Source organism: Takifugu rubripes, unplaced genomic scaffold (genome assembly GCF_901000725.2).
Source record: "Takifugu rubripes unplaced genomic scaffold, fTakRub1.2, whole genome shotgun sequence".
NCBI lineage: Eukaryota > Metazoa > Chordata > Actinopteri > Tetraodontiformes > Tetraodontidae > Takifugu > Takifugu rubripes.
Genome location: NW_021821589.1, coordinates 40607 through 51518, shown reverse-complemented (window position 1 = coordinate 51518; position 10912 = coordinate 40607).

Below are 10912 nucleotides of genomic sequence, written 5' to 3'. Positions count from 1 at the left end.
AATTAACGAGAGTGTAATTAGCCCAGCAATGATGACACACTGTCCAGAAAAGGATGATCCCTGGTTCCCATGACACCCATGGTTCCCATGACACCCTGGTCCCATGACACCCCTTCTCTCAGCCTTGTCACGTGCACAGTTAGTGCAGATGGATCTGATGTTGGAAAGAGCCTGTTCTTCTGCTCCCCCCCCCCCCATCACGTCTGCTGTTCTTGCATCATGTAACACAGAATATGCAACAAACACACTTTGGAGAACTCCTCATTACAGAGCCAATCAGCTTGGCATCGTTAGCAGCCACATGCTGTCTGCCGAGGGAACAGGACTGGAGCAAATGTAACCCGAGCCCAAATGTGTCGAGTCTTCCTCTCCTCCCACCTCTGAGCACAGATGCTACCTGCATCACCTGAGCACCGTCCTACTGCCAAAAGGCTCCACAATGGCGTCCTTTCTTTTAGCTTTGTGTCTTCAGGAGTTCTAACGGTGACCTCCGTCACCTGCACCGACCTGCCAGAGGTCAATTCAACCTGTTGTTGGTGCAGACGTCATACTTTGCTGAAGTCGATTTTAAGTCTTTCTTTAGCATTTCACGCTAACTTTAAGAACAAACCTTTCTGAACAGCTGCCACACAGACAGACACTTTATTAAAAGCTGTTGGAATATGTGGTCTCAGCGAGTCCCCACTCAGCAGCATTGATCTGACAAGTAAATGAAGAGGCAGCACATGTAAACAAGGGCTTTGCACTGGTTTAGGCAACCTAATTACCTAAATGTTAGAGTGCCAGTGCCTGCATGAGCAACGTAAGAATTTTTGAATGGGATCTGAGTTGTATTATGGACTATGATGTCCTGAACTGTTCAGAATTTGTGAGTGTGATATTTCATTTAGCATTAGAATGGCTAGCATCACTGTTTTTTGCCGTGCTTTTCCACAATTCTTCCCTAACCCTAACCTTAACCCTCTAACCCTAACCTAACCCTAACCCTAACCTAACCCAAGTCCTAACCCTAACCCTATTAACCTTGACCCTAACCCTATTAACCCTAACCCTATTAACCCTAACCCTATTAACCTTAACCCTAACCCTATTAACCCTGACCCTAACCCTATTAACCCTAACCCTATTAACCCTAACCCATGTATACATCTCCTAACCCTAACCCTAACCTAACCCGAGTCCTAACCCTAACCCTATTAACCCTGACCCTAAACCTATTAACCCTAACCCTATTAACCCTAACCCTATTAACCCTGACCCTAACCCTATTAACCCTAACCCTAACCCTGACCTTAACCCTATTAACCCCAACCCTATTAACCATAACCCTAACCCTATTAACCCTAACCCTATTAACCTTAACCCTATTAACCTTAACCCTAACCCTGACCCTATTAACCCTGACCCTAACCCTATTAACCCTAACCCTATTAACCCTAACCTTATTAACCCTAACCCTATTAGCCCTAACCCTATTAACCCTAACCCTATTAACCTTAACCCTAACCCTGACCCTATTAACCCTGACCCTAACCCTATTAACCCTAACCCTATTAACCCTAACCTTATTAACCCTAACCCTATTAGCCCTAACCCTATTAACCCTAACCCTATTAACCTTAACCCTAACCCTGACCCTATTAACCCTAGCCTTATTAACCCTAACCCTTTTAATCCTAACCCTATTAACACTAACCCTTTTAACCCTAACCCTTTTAACCCTAACCCCATTAACCCTAACCCTATTAACCCTAACCCCATAACCCTATTAACCCTAACCCTATTAACCCTAACCCCATTAACCCTAACCCCATTAACCCTAACCCTATTAACCCTAACCCTAACGCTGACCCTGACCCTAACGCTGACCCTAACGCTGACCCTAACCCTGACCCTGGCCCTAACCCTGACCCTAACCCTGACTCTAACGCTGACCCTAACGCTGACCCTGACCCTGACCCTAACGCTGACCCTAACCCTGACCCTGACGCTGACCCTGACCCTGACCCTGACCCTGACCCGCAGGAACATCTTCTAGGTTAGCACCTTCACTGCTTAGTACTAAATACATTTAGCCCAAAGTCATTTGAAATGATTTTCCTTCCAGGCTAAAAGTTAGAGGGTTAGAGGGTTAGGGTTAGGGGTTAAGGTTAGGGTTAGGGTTAGAGGGTTAGGGTTAGGGTGGGTTAGGGTTAGGGTTATGGTTATGATTGAATTGAATTGAATTGAATTCAGGTTATTGCCATTGTTCATGTAATACACAGTATTACACAAACTAGGAATTTGTCTGGTGTGACGCTGCGACATTCAACATAAAGAACACAACACTAGAATAAGATAAATAAAATAAAATAAGACATATATACAGTATATATATAATAGTAAGAAATAGTGCAGGTCCATGAGGAGTAGTGTATTGTTCATGAGTCCGGCTGGCTGCTGTACATGGTGCTTAAGTGATAGTCACTTGGTGTTCAGCAGCCTGATGGCAGAGGGGAAGAAGCTGTTAGTGTAGCGGGAGGTTCTGGTCCGAATGGACCGTAGTCTCCTGCCTGAGGGGAGGGGGGAAAACAGTCCGTGACCAGGGTGGGAAGGGTCGGCCGTGATCCGACCTGCACACCTCCGGGTCCTGGAGATATACAGGTCCTGGATGGATGGAAGCCTGCAGTCGATCACCTTCTCGGCAGCGCGCACGACGCGCTGCAGCCTCAGTCTGTCCCTGGCGGTGGCACCAGCAAACCACACGGTGATGGAGGAGGTGAGGATGGACTCGATGATGGCCGTATAAAACTGCGCCAACATCCTGGGAGGCAGTTTGAGCTTCCTCAGCTTCCGTAGGAAGAACATCCTTTGCTGGGCCTTCTTGATGAGGGAGCTGATGGTTGGCTCCCACTTAAGGTCCCGGGTGATGGTGGTGCCCAGGAAGCGGAAGGAGTCCGCGATGGTGATGGGGGAGTCCATGAGGGCAAGGGGGGGCAAAGGGGCTGTGACTTTCCTGAAGTCCACAATCATCTCCACTGTCTTCTGAGCGTTCAGCTGCAGGTTGTTGTGTCCGCACCAGGACACCAGTCGAGCCACCTCCCTCCTGTAGGCAGTCTCGTCGCCATTGGAGATGAGACCGATGAGGGTGGTGTCATCCGCAAACTTGATCAGTTGACAGACTGGTGGCTTGAGGTGCAGCAGTTTGTGTACAGGGAGAAGAGGAGGGGGGAAAGTACACAGCCCTGGGGTGATCCGTGCTGATGGTGACGGAGTCCGAGACAGTCTTCCCCAGCCGCACATACTGCCTCCGATCCGGAAGTGAGTGATCCACCTGCAGAGGGAGTCAGGCACACTAAGCTGGGACAGCTTGTCCTGTAGCAGAGCTGGGGCGGATGGTGTTGAATGCAGAGCTGAAGTCCACGAACAGGATCCTCGCGTAGGTTCCCGGGGAGTCCAGATGCTGCAGGATGGAGTGAAGGGCCAGGTTGACCGCGTCGTCCACAGATCTGTTGGCTCTGTAGGCGAACTGCAGTGGATCCAGGAGGGGGGTGGTGATGGACTTGAGGTGTGGCAGGATCAGGCGCTCTAAGGACTTCATGACTACAGAGGTGAGCGCCACAGGTCTGTAGTCGTTAAGCCCAGTGATCCGTGGCTTCTTGGGGACAGGGACGATGGTTGAGGTTTTGAGGCAGGCTGGCACCTGGCACGACTCCAGGGAGGAGTTGAAGATGTCTGTGAAGACAGGAGTCAGCTCCTCTGCGCAGTGCCTCAGGGTGGAGGGAGACACGCCGTCCGGGCCAGGGGCCTTGCGCGGGTTCAGCCTGGCGAACTGCCTGCGCACATCCTGTCACTGATGGTGAATGGGGGGGGGGGGGGGGCTGGTGGTAAGTGATGGGGGGGGGACTGATGGTGAGTGGAGGGGGGGAGGAGGAGGGGACTGCCTTTGATGGAGTGAGGTCCATGGGGGCAGTGACACTGGGGGGGGGGGGTGTTGGGCATGGCTGACGAGGTGTCAAAGCGGGCATAGTGGAGGGACAGGCTCTGACAAAGGGCTTTGTCGTCCTGACCCTTTGAAGCCTGAGGCCTGTAGTCGGTGATCTGCCTCAGGCCTCTCACACAGAAGCAGAGTCGTTAGCAGTAAACTGCTGCTGAAGTTTCTCCGAATACACAGATTTAGCTCCCTCAGTTCCTTGCTAAACCGGTATTTGGCCTCTGTAGTCTCTGTCTCCACTTTTCAGCGCTGCTTCCTTTTCTTTCCTGATCTGTCTGAGTCTCGGTGTGAACCAGGGCTTGTCATTGGAATAACTCACCCTAGTGCGCGTTGGTAGAATGCGCTCCTCACAAAAGTGGATATATGAGGTCACAGTGTCCGTGTACTCATCCAGATCATGTGTGGCCCCTTTAAACATGTCCCAGTCAGTTGTATCCAAGCACGTGCGCAGCTCCTCCACAGCCTCACTGGTCCATCTCTTCGTGGTGCTCACGGATGGCTTTATTAGTTTAGTTTCTGTCTGTATGTGGGGATCAGGTGGACCATCACGTGATCAGACAGTCCTACAGCGCGGGGGACGGCCCGATACGCGTCCTTCACTGTGGTGTAGCAGTGATCCAGCGTGTTCCCTGGTGGGGCATTTGATAAACTGTTTGTACCTGGGGAGCTCGTAACTCAGGTTGCTCTGATTAAAGTCACCAAGCACGATAACCAGAGCGTCGGGATGGGTCCGCTCCACTTGTTGAATACAGTCCGCGAGCGTGCGCTGAGCCTCGCGCACGTCCGCGTCTGAGATGTAAACAGAGGCCAGAATGAATGAAGCGAACTCACGCGGAGAATAGAAGGGTCTGCAGTTGATGAAGAGGTGTTCCACAGCAGGAGAACAGTGCTGGGAGATCACAGTCACATCAGTGCACCAGTCGCTGCTGATGGAGAAGCAGACTCCACCGCCTGCTCTCTCTCCCCAGAGAGCGCCAGGAACAGCTGGAATCCCCCGAGGAGGAACAGCTGAAATCCCCCGAGAGGAGCAGCTGGAATCCCCCGAGGAGGAACAGCTGGAATCCCCCGAGGAGGAACAGCTGAAATCCCCCGAGGAGGAGCAGCTGGAATCCCTCGAGGAGGAACAGCTGGAATCCCCCGAGGAGGAACAGCTGGAATCCCCCGAGGAGGAACAGCTGGAATCCCCCGAGGAGGAGCGCGCTGTCCGGTGTCTCTTTCCTGAACCAGGTTTCAGTGAAGCAGAGAACACACGAGGTGGAGAAGTCTTTAATCCGCATCAGCAACTTCAGCTCGTCCATTTTGTTACAAAGTGAGTTGGCGTTGGACAGAAAGATCCTCCTGCGTAGTCTCGCCAGGGCACCGGCCCGTCTTCCTCTCCTCCGCCGTCTCACCTTTTGGGCCAAAAAGTGAACCAGGTCGGCTGCAGGAGCCAGAAAAACTGGAAGTAAGTCCATGGGGGTGAGAGTCCTAATGTTTAGTAGCTCTTCACGGGTGTAAGAGCAGGCAGACACACAATTAACAAACAAAAAATAGACAAACAAGAACGCAGCAAGACGCCAAGGCGACCACTCTGGGCGCCATTTTAGTTTTGAATTTTAAAGGGTTAGGGTTAGGGTTAGAGGGTTAGGGTTAAAGGGTTAGGGTTAGGGTTAAAGGGTTAAAACTTTTTTTGCACTGGCCTACTGATCGGGATAGCAGGGGAGTGCGGAGGGTGAGGGCCCCCCCCCGGGAGGGGCTATTAGCCAGGGCTCGAGGAGTTCCGGACAGGATAGGGGAGAGAGTTGGATCGCCCAGTCTGAGAAGACTTTGGTGGAATGGCGAATAGGTATGTGGTTAGGATTGACCTTGGGGTTGTGGCAAGGGTTAGGGTTGGGGTTAGGGTTAGGGTTGGGGAGAAGGTAGGGGTTGGGGTTAGGGGGGTGTAGGGGTTAGGGTAAGGGTTAGGTTTGGGGTTAGGGTTAGGAAAGGTGCTGGGTTGGGGTAAAGGTTAGGGTTAGGGTTGGGTTTAGGATTTAGGTTAGGGTTAGGGTTAGAGGGTTAGGGTTAGAGGGTTAGGGTTAGAGGGTTAGGGTTAGGGTTAGAGGGTTAGGGTTAGGGTTAGAGGGTTAGGGTTAGGGTTAGGGTTAAAGGGTTAGGGTTAGGGTTAGAGTTAGAGGGTTAGGGTTAGGGTTAGGGTTAGAGGGTTAGGGTTAAAGGGTTAGGGTTAGGGTTAAAGGGTTAGGGTAAGGCATCACAGGGTTAGGGCCTATTCGAGGAGCAGTTTAGCACTATAGTCCAGAGAGAATACACGTCAAGTCTAGTTTTCACGGGTTTACAAATCTTGTGGTCTGATGGGGGCAAAATATACTCTATAATTGGAGAACTGCCCCAGAATCAGATGGAACCCATCAGATTGCAGATTTTGTGAGACCAGTTTTATTGTGGAACGATTGACGATAAATTGTCCTGTGATTAAACTGGCGCATTAGTCTGCAACTGTTGACAATAATCCAGAATATCACTACAAAGACTCGTCCATCCATTCGAGGCAAACAATCAATTAGCAAATACATTCCAGAGAGATAATTAACTTTCCAACCTGGCTTGGGTTAGGGTTAGGGTTAGGGTTAGAGGGTTAGGGTTAGGGTTAAAGGGTTAGGGTTAGGGTTAGGGTTAAAGGGTTAAAGGGTTAGGGTTAAAGGGTTAGGGTGTTAGGGTTAAAGGGTTAGGGTTAAAGGGTTAGGGTTAGGGTTAGGGTTAAAGGGTTAAAGGGTTAGGGTTAAAGGGTTAGGGTTAAAGAGTTAAAGGGTTAGGGTTAAAGGGTTAGGGTTAGGGTTAAAGGGTTAGGGTTATAGGGTTAGGGGGTTAGGGTTAGGGTTAGAGGGTTAGGGTTAAAGGGTTAGGGTTAAAGGGTTAGGGTTAGGGTTAAGGTTAGGGTTAGGGGGTTAGGGTTAAAGGGTTAGGGTTAGGGGGTTAGGGTTAAAGGGTTAGGGTTAAAGGGTTAGGGTGTTAGGGTTAAAGGGTTAGGGTTAAAGGGTTAGGGTTAGGGTTAAAGGGTTAGGGTTAAGGTTAAAGGGTTAGGGTTAAGGTTAGGGTTAGGGTTAAAGGGTTAGGGTTAGGGTTAGAGGGTTAGGGTTAGAGGGTTAGGTTAGGGGGTTAGGGTTAAAGGGTTAGGCTTAGGGTTAAAGGGTTAGGGTTAGAGGGTTAGGATTAGGGTTAGGGTTAAAGAGTTAGGGTTAGGGTTAGAGGGTTAGGGTTAAAGGGTTAGGGTTAGGAGAGGGTTAGGGTTAGGGTTAGGTTAGGGTTAGGGTTAGAGGGTTAGGATTAGGGTTAGGGTTAAAGAGTTAGGGTTAGGGTTAGGGTTAGGGTTAGGGTTAAAGGGTTAGGGTTAGGAGAGGGTTAGGGTTAGCAGCAGAATCAAATCACTGCTGGCTTCTATCCACTTCTGTAAAGACCTTAAATGTGAAACTGTTCCTGGTTCTAGATGCAGGAGCAGATGGAACCTTCATGTCAGGGAGGAAGAGTTCCTTCCTGAGGGTGGTTGATTGATAGAACCATTCTTTCCTGATACTGACTAAAAGTGACAGCTTTAAATTAGACCTCATATATTAGACCATTAAAATCTTCTGTCTACGTTCTCTGGTGAAAGATCAATGAAACACTCCGTTTGCCCCGATTTGACAGGAAAGTTCACACATCTGAAGGCTCTTCTAGTGGAAACGCATCATTCATAAAGGAGGCTTATTTGGAAAAGTGCGGTCCTGTTGTTATTGATAGGTTTTTGTTGTTGGATTTTTAAAATAACCTCTGTACAAGGTTAGCTAAAGTTAAACCAATGTATAAAAAGGTGCATATGAAAAGTACATATGAACGCCACCCATGAAGGACCGGGCTAACGTGTCAAATGAGCCCGAGCAGGCGGGTCTACTTACCGGGTCTACTTACCACAGCAGGCTGGCGGCTCGCTCCTCCAGCTCCGGCTGCTGTTTCCCGGCCACTTTCATCTCCCACCGGCCGCTTTCCTCCACTTCCTCACGACATTTATGCAGCAGGAGACTCCGGTTCCCCGGCGGAGGCGGACGGACACAGCATGTCGAGGAGAAGCCGCCTCACAGCCCGCGACAGCTAAGGCGCGGACGGACGGAGGAGTGACGGCAGACCCGCGGCTCCCTCCGCGGCTGGGCTCGTGGCGGCTCATCAGCGGCGCGTGTCTCCGTCTCAAAGCGCGGGACAACCCCTTCAGCCTCAGCAGGCTTCAAACATCAAGATTTACTCAGTTGCTATAAAACACTCAAAGCGCACGTGAATGTACATTTTCGGCTTTTTTAAACGTGCATTCACACCTAATCTGCACCTCTGTTACTTTGGTCCATGACCTTTATATGAGTGTATCTCTGGAAGAACATTTGAACCACATGTGAGGGGTTTGTTTTGTTGTTTCTGGATGCATTAAATGACTTTTGTACTTCAGGCAGTGCTAGCTCAGTCTGCTGGGAACTTAGCTGAGAAGCAGGGGCTTCACAGTTCAAGCCCCAGGACAGACAAAACATGGAAGGTGTTCTAGTAGTAGGGCAAGGTGCCAGAACACTGCCTAGGTACCCTTGAGCAAGGTACCAAACCCCAAACCCAGTGAGCAGAGGAGTCGGGGAGATGTTTCACTGGTCTGTGTGGTCCAGATGCATCCTCCAGTCACGAGACTCCACATAAAAGTGCCTCCGAAGGAATTCCCTTCAGAATAGCTGAGTCCAGACAAGGATGGAGGAGTTGGGATTAGGTCAGATTAGGCCAGCGTGGGGTGTGAGACATCTGAGTAGGAAGACTCCTGGGCACTGACCCCTCCCCCAAACAACAGGGTCCTGAGTTCATCCAACTTGGAGGAGACCCAGAACTCCCCAGGAAGGGTTACATATCTCACCTGGTCCCTGAACATCACAGGAGCAGCTGGAGAATGTTCCTATTGAGCTGGATGGATGGAGGGTTAGGGTTGATGATCAATCAAACTTCATTTATATCTGTTACCATCAGAATTGTTTCAAGGTGCTTTCCAGAACCCCAGGGCCTGACCCCCAACAAGGAACAGGGGCAGGAAAAAGTCCCCTTTAACAGGAAGAAACCTGGAGCAGGACCAGGCACATGTAGGGGGGGGGGGGGGGGTTAGGGTTAGGGTGGAGGAGAGGAAAGGAAAGGAGAGAGGAGGAGAGCAGAGGAGGAGAAGAGAGGGGAGGAGAGGAGGGGAAAGGAGAGGGGAGGAGAAGGAGGAGGGAGGAGGAGGAAAGGAGAGGAGAGGAGAGGAAAGGAGAGGGAGGAGAGGGGAGACGGGAGAAGGAGAGGAGAGGGAAGAGAGGAGGGGAGAGGGAGAGGAGAAGGGGGAGGACAGGTAGAGGATAGAATAGGTAGAGTACATAGGAATACATTAATTATATTAATTTTAATAAAGTGCCGGTAGAGTTGGGTGGGTCAGCGGGGTCGGAGGTCAGTAGGTCAGCATACAGCTATGAAGGCGATGGATGGATAGATGATAAATGATGTAAGGCCCAAACCTCTGCTCCTTCCCTTCAGACAGATGGACCTCACCCATGCTGTCCCACATAATTGCACTTGAATCAGCGGCCGCCCACAGTTGAGGTCCCTAACCCTAACCTCTAATCCTAACCTAACCCTAATCGCTAACCCTAATCTCTAACCCTAATCTCTAATCCTATCCCTAACCTCTATCCCTAACCCTATCACTAATCTCTAATCCTAACCCTAATCTCTGACCTTTACCCTAATCTCTAACCCTAACCTAACCCTAATCGCTATCCCTAACCCTAGCCCTAATCTCTAATCCTAACCTAACCCTAATCTCTAACCCTAACCCTAGCCCTAATCTCTAACCCTAACCTAACCCTAATCTCTATCCCTAACCCTAGCCCTAACCTATCCCTAACCCTAATCTCTAACCCTAATCTCTAACCCTAACCTATCCCTAACCCTAATCTCTAATCTCTAACCCTAACCCTAATCTCTAATCCTAACCCTCTAACCCTAACCTAACCCTAATCTATAACCCTAACCCTAATCTCTAATCCTAACCCTTTAACCCTAATCTATAACCCTAACCCTAATCTCTAATCCTAACCCTCTAACCCTAATCTCTAATCCTAACCCTCTAACCCTAACCTAACCCTAATCTATAACCCTAACCCTAATCTCTAATCCTCTAACCCTAACCTAACCCTAATCTATAACCCTAACCCTCTAACCCTAACCTATCCCTAATCTCTAATCCTAACCCTAATCTCTAATCCTAATCCTAACCCTAACCTATCCCTAATCTCTAATCCTAATCTATAACCCTAACCCCTAATCTCTAATCCTAACCCTCTAACCCTAACCTAACCCTAATCTATAACCCTAACCCTAATCTCTAATCCTAACCCTCTAACCCTAACCCTAATCTCTAATCCTAACCCTCTAACCCTAACCCTAATCTCTAACCCTAATCTCTAACCCTAACCCTAATCTCTAATCCTAATCTCTAATCCTAACCCTTTAACCCTAATCTATAACCCTAACCCTAATCTATAACCCTAACCCTAATCTCTAATCCTAACCCTTTAACCCTAATCTATAACCCTAACCCTAATCTCTAATCCTAACCCTAATCTCTAATCCTAACCCTCTAACCCTAACCTAACCCTAATCTATAACCCTAACCCTCTAACCCTAACCCTAATCTCTAATCCTAATCTCTACAACCCTAACCCTAACCATCACGAGCTGCTCAGTGAGCGCTCAGACCCAACAAGCATCTTTTCCCTCCACCAGGGCAGGAAGCTGCTGCCATTAAGGAGCTTTGGGCCGACTGCTTTTACAGGCTGTTTACTCAGGCTGGAGTGTTCGCATGTTGAAACTGGAGCAAAGCAAGTGGGATGTAAAAAACAAAGAGCTTCAAAAGGTCTGGTGAGCAGCAGGAAG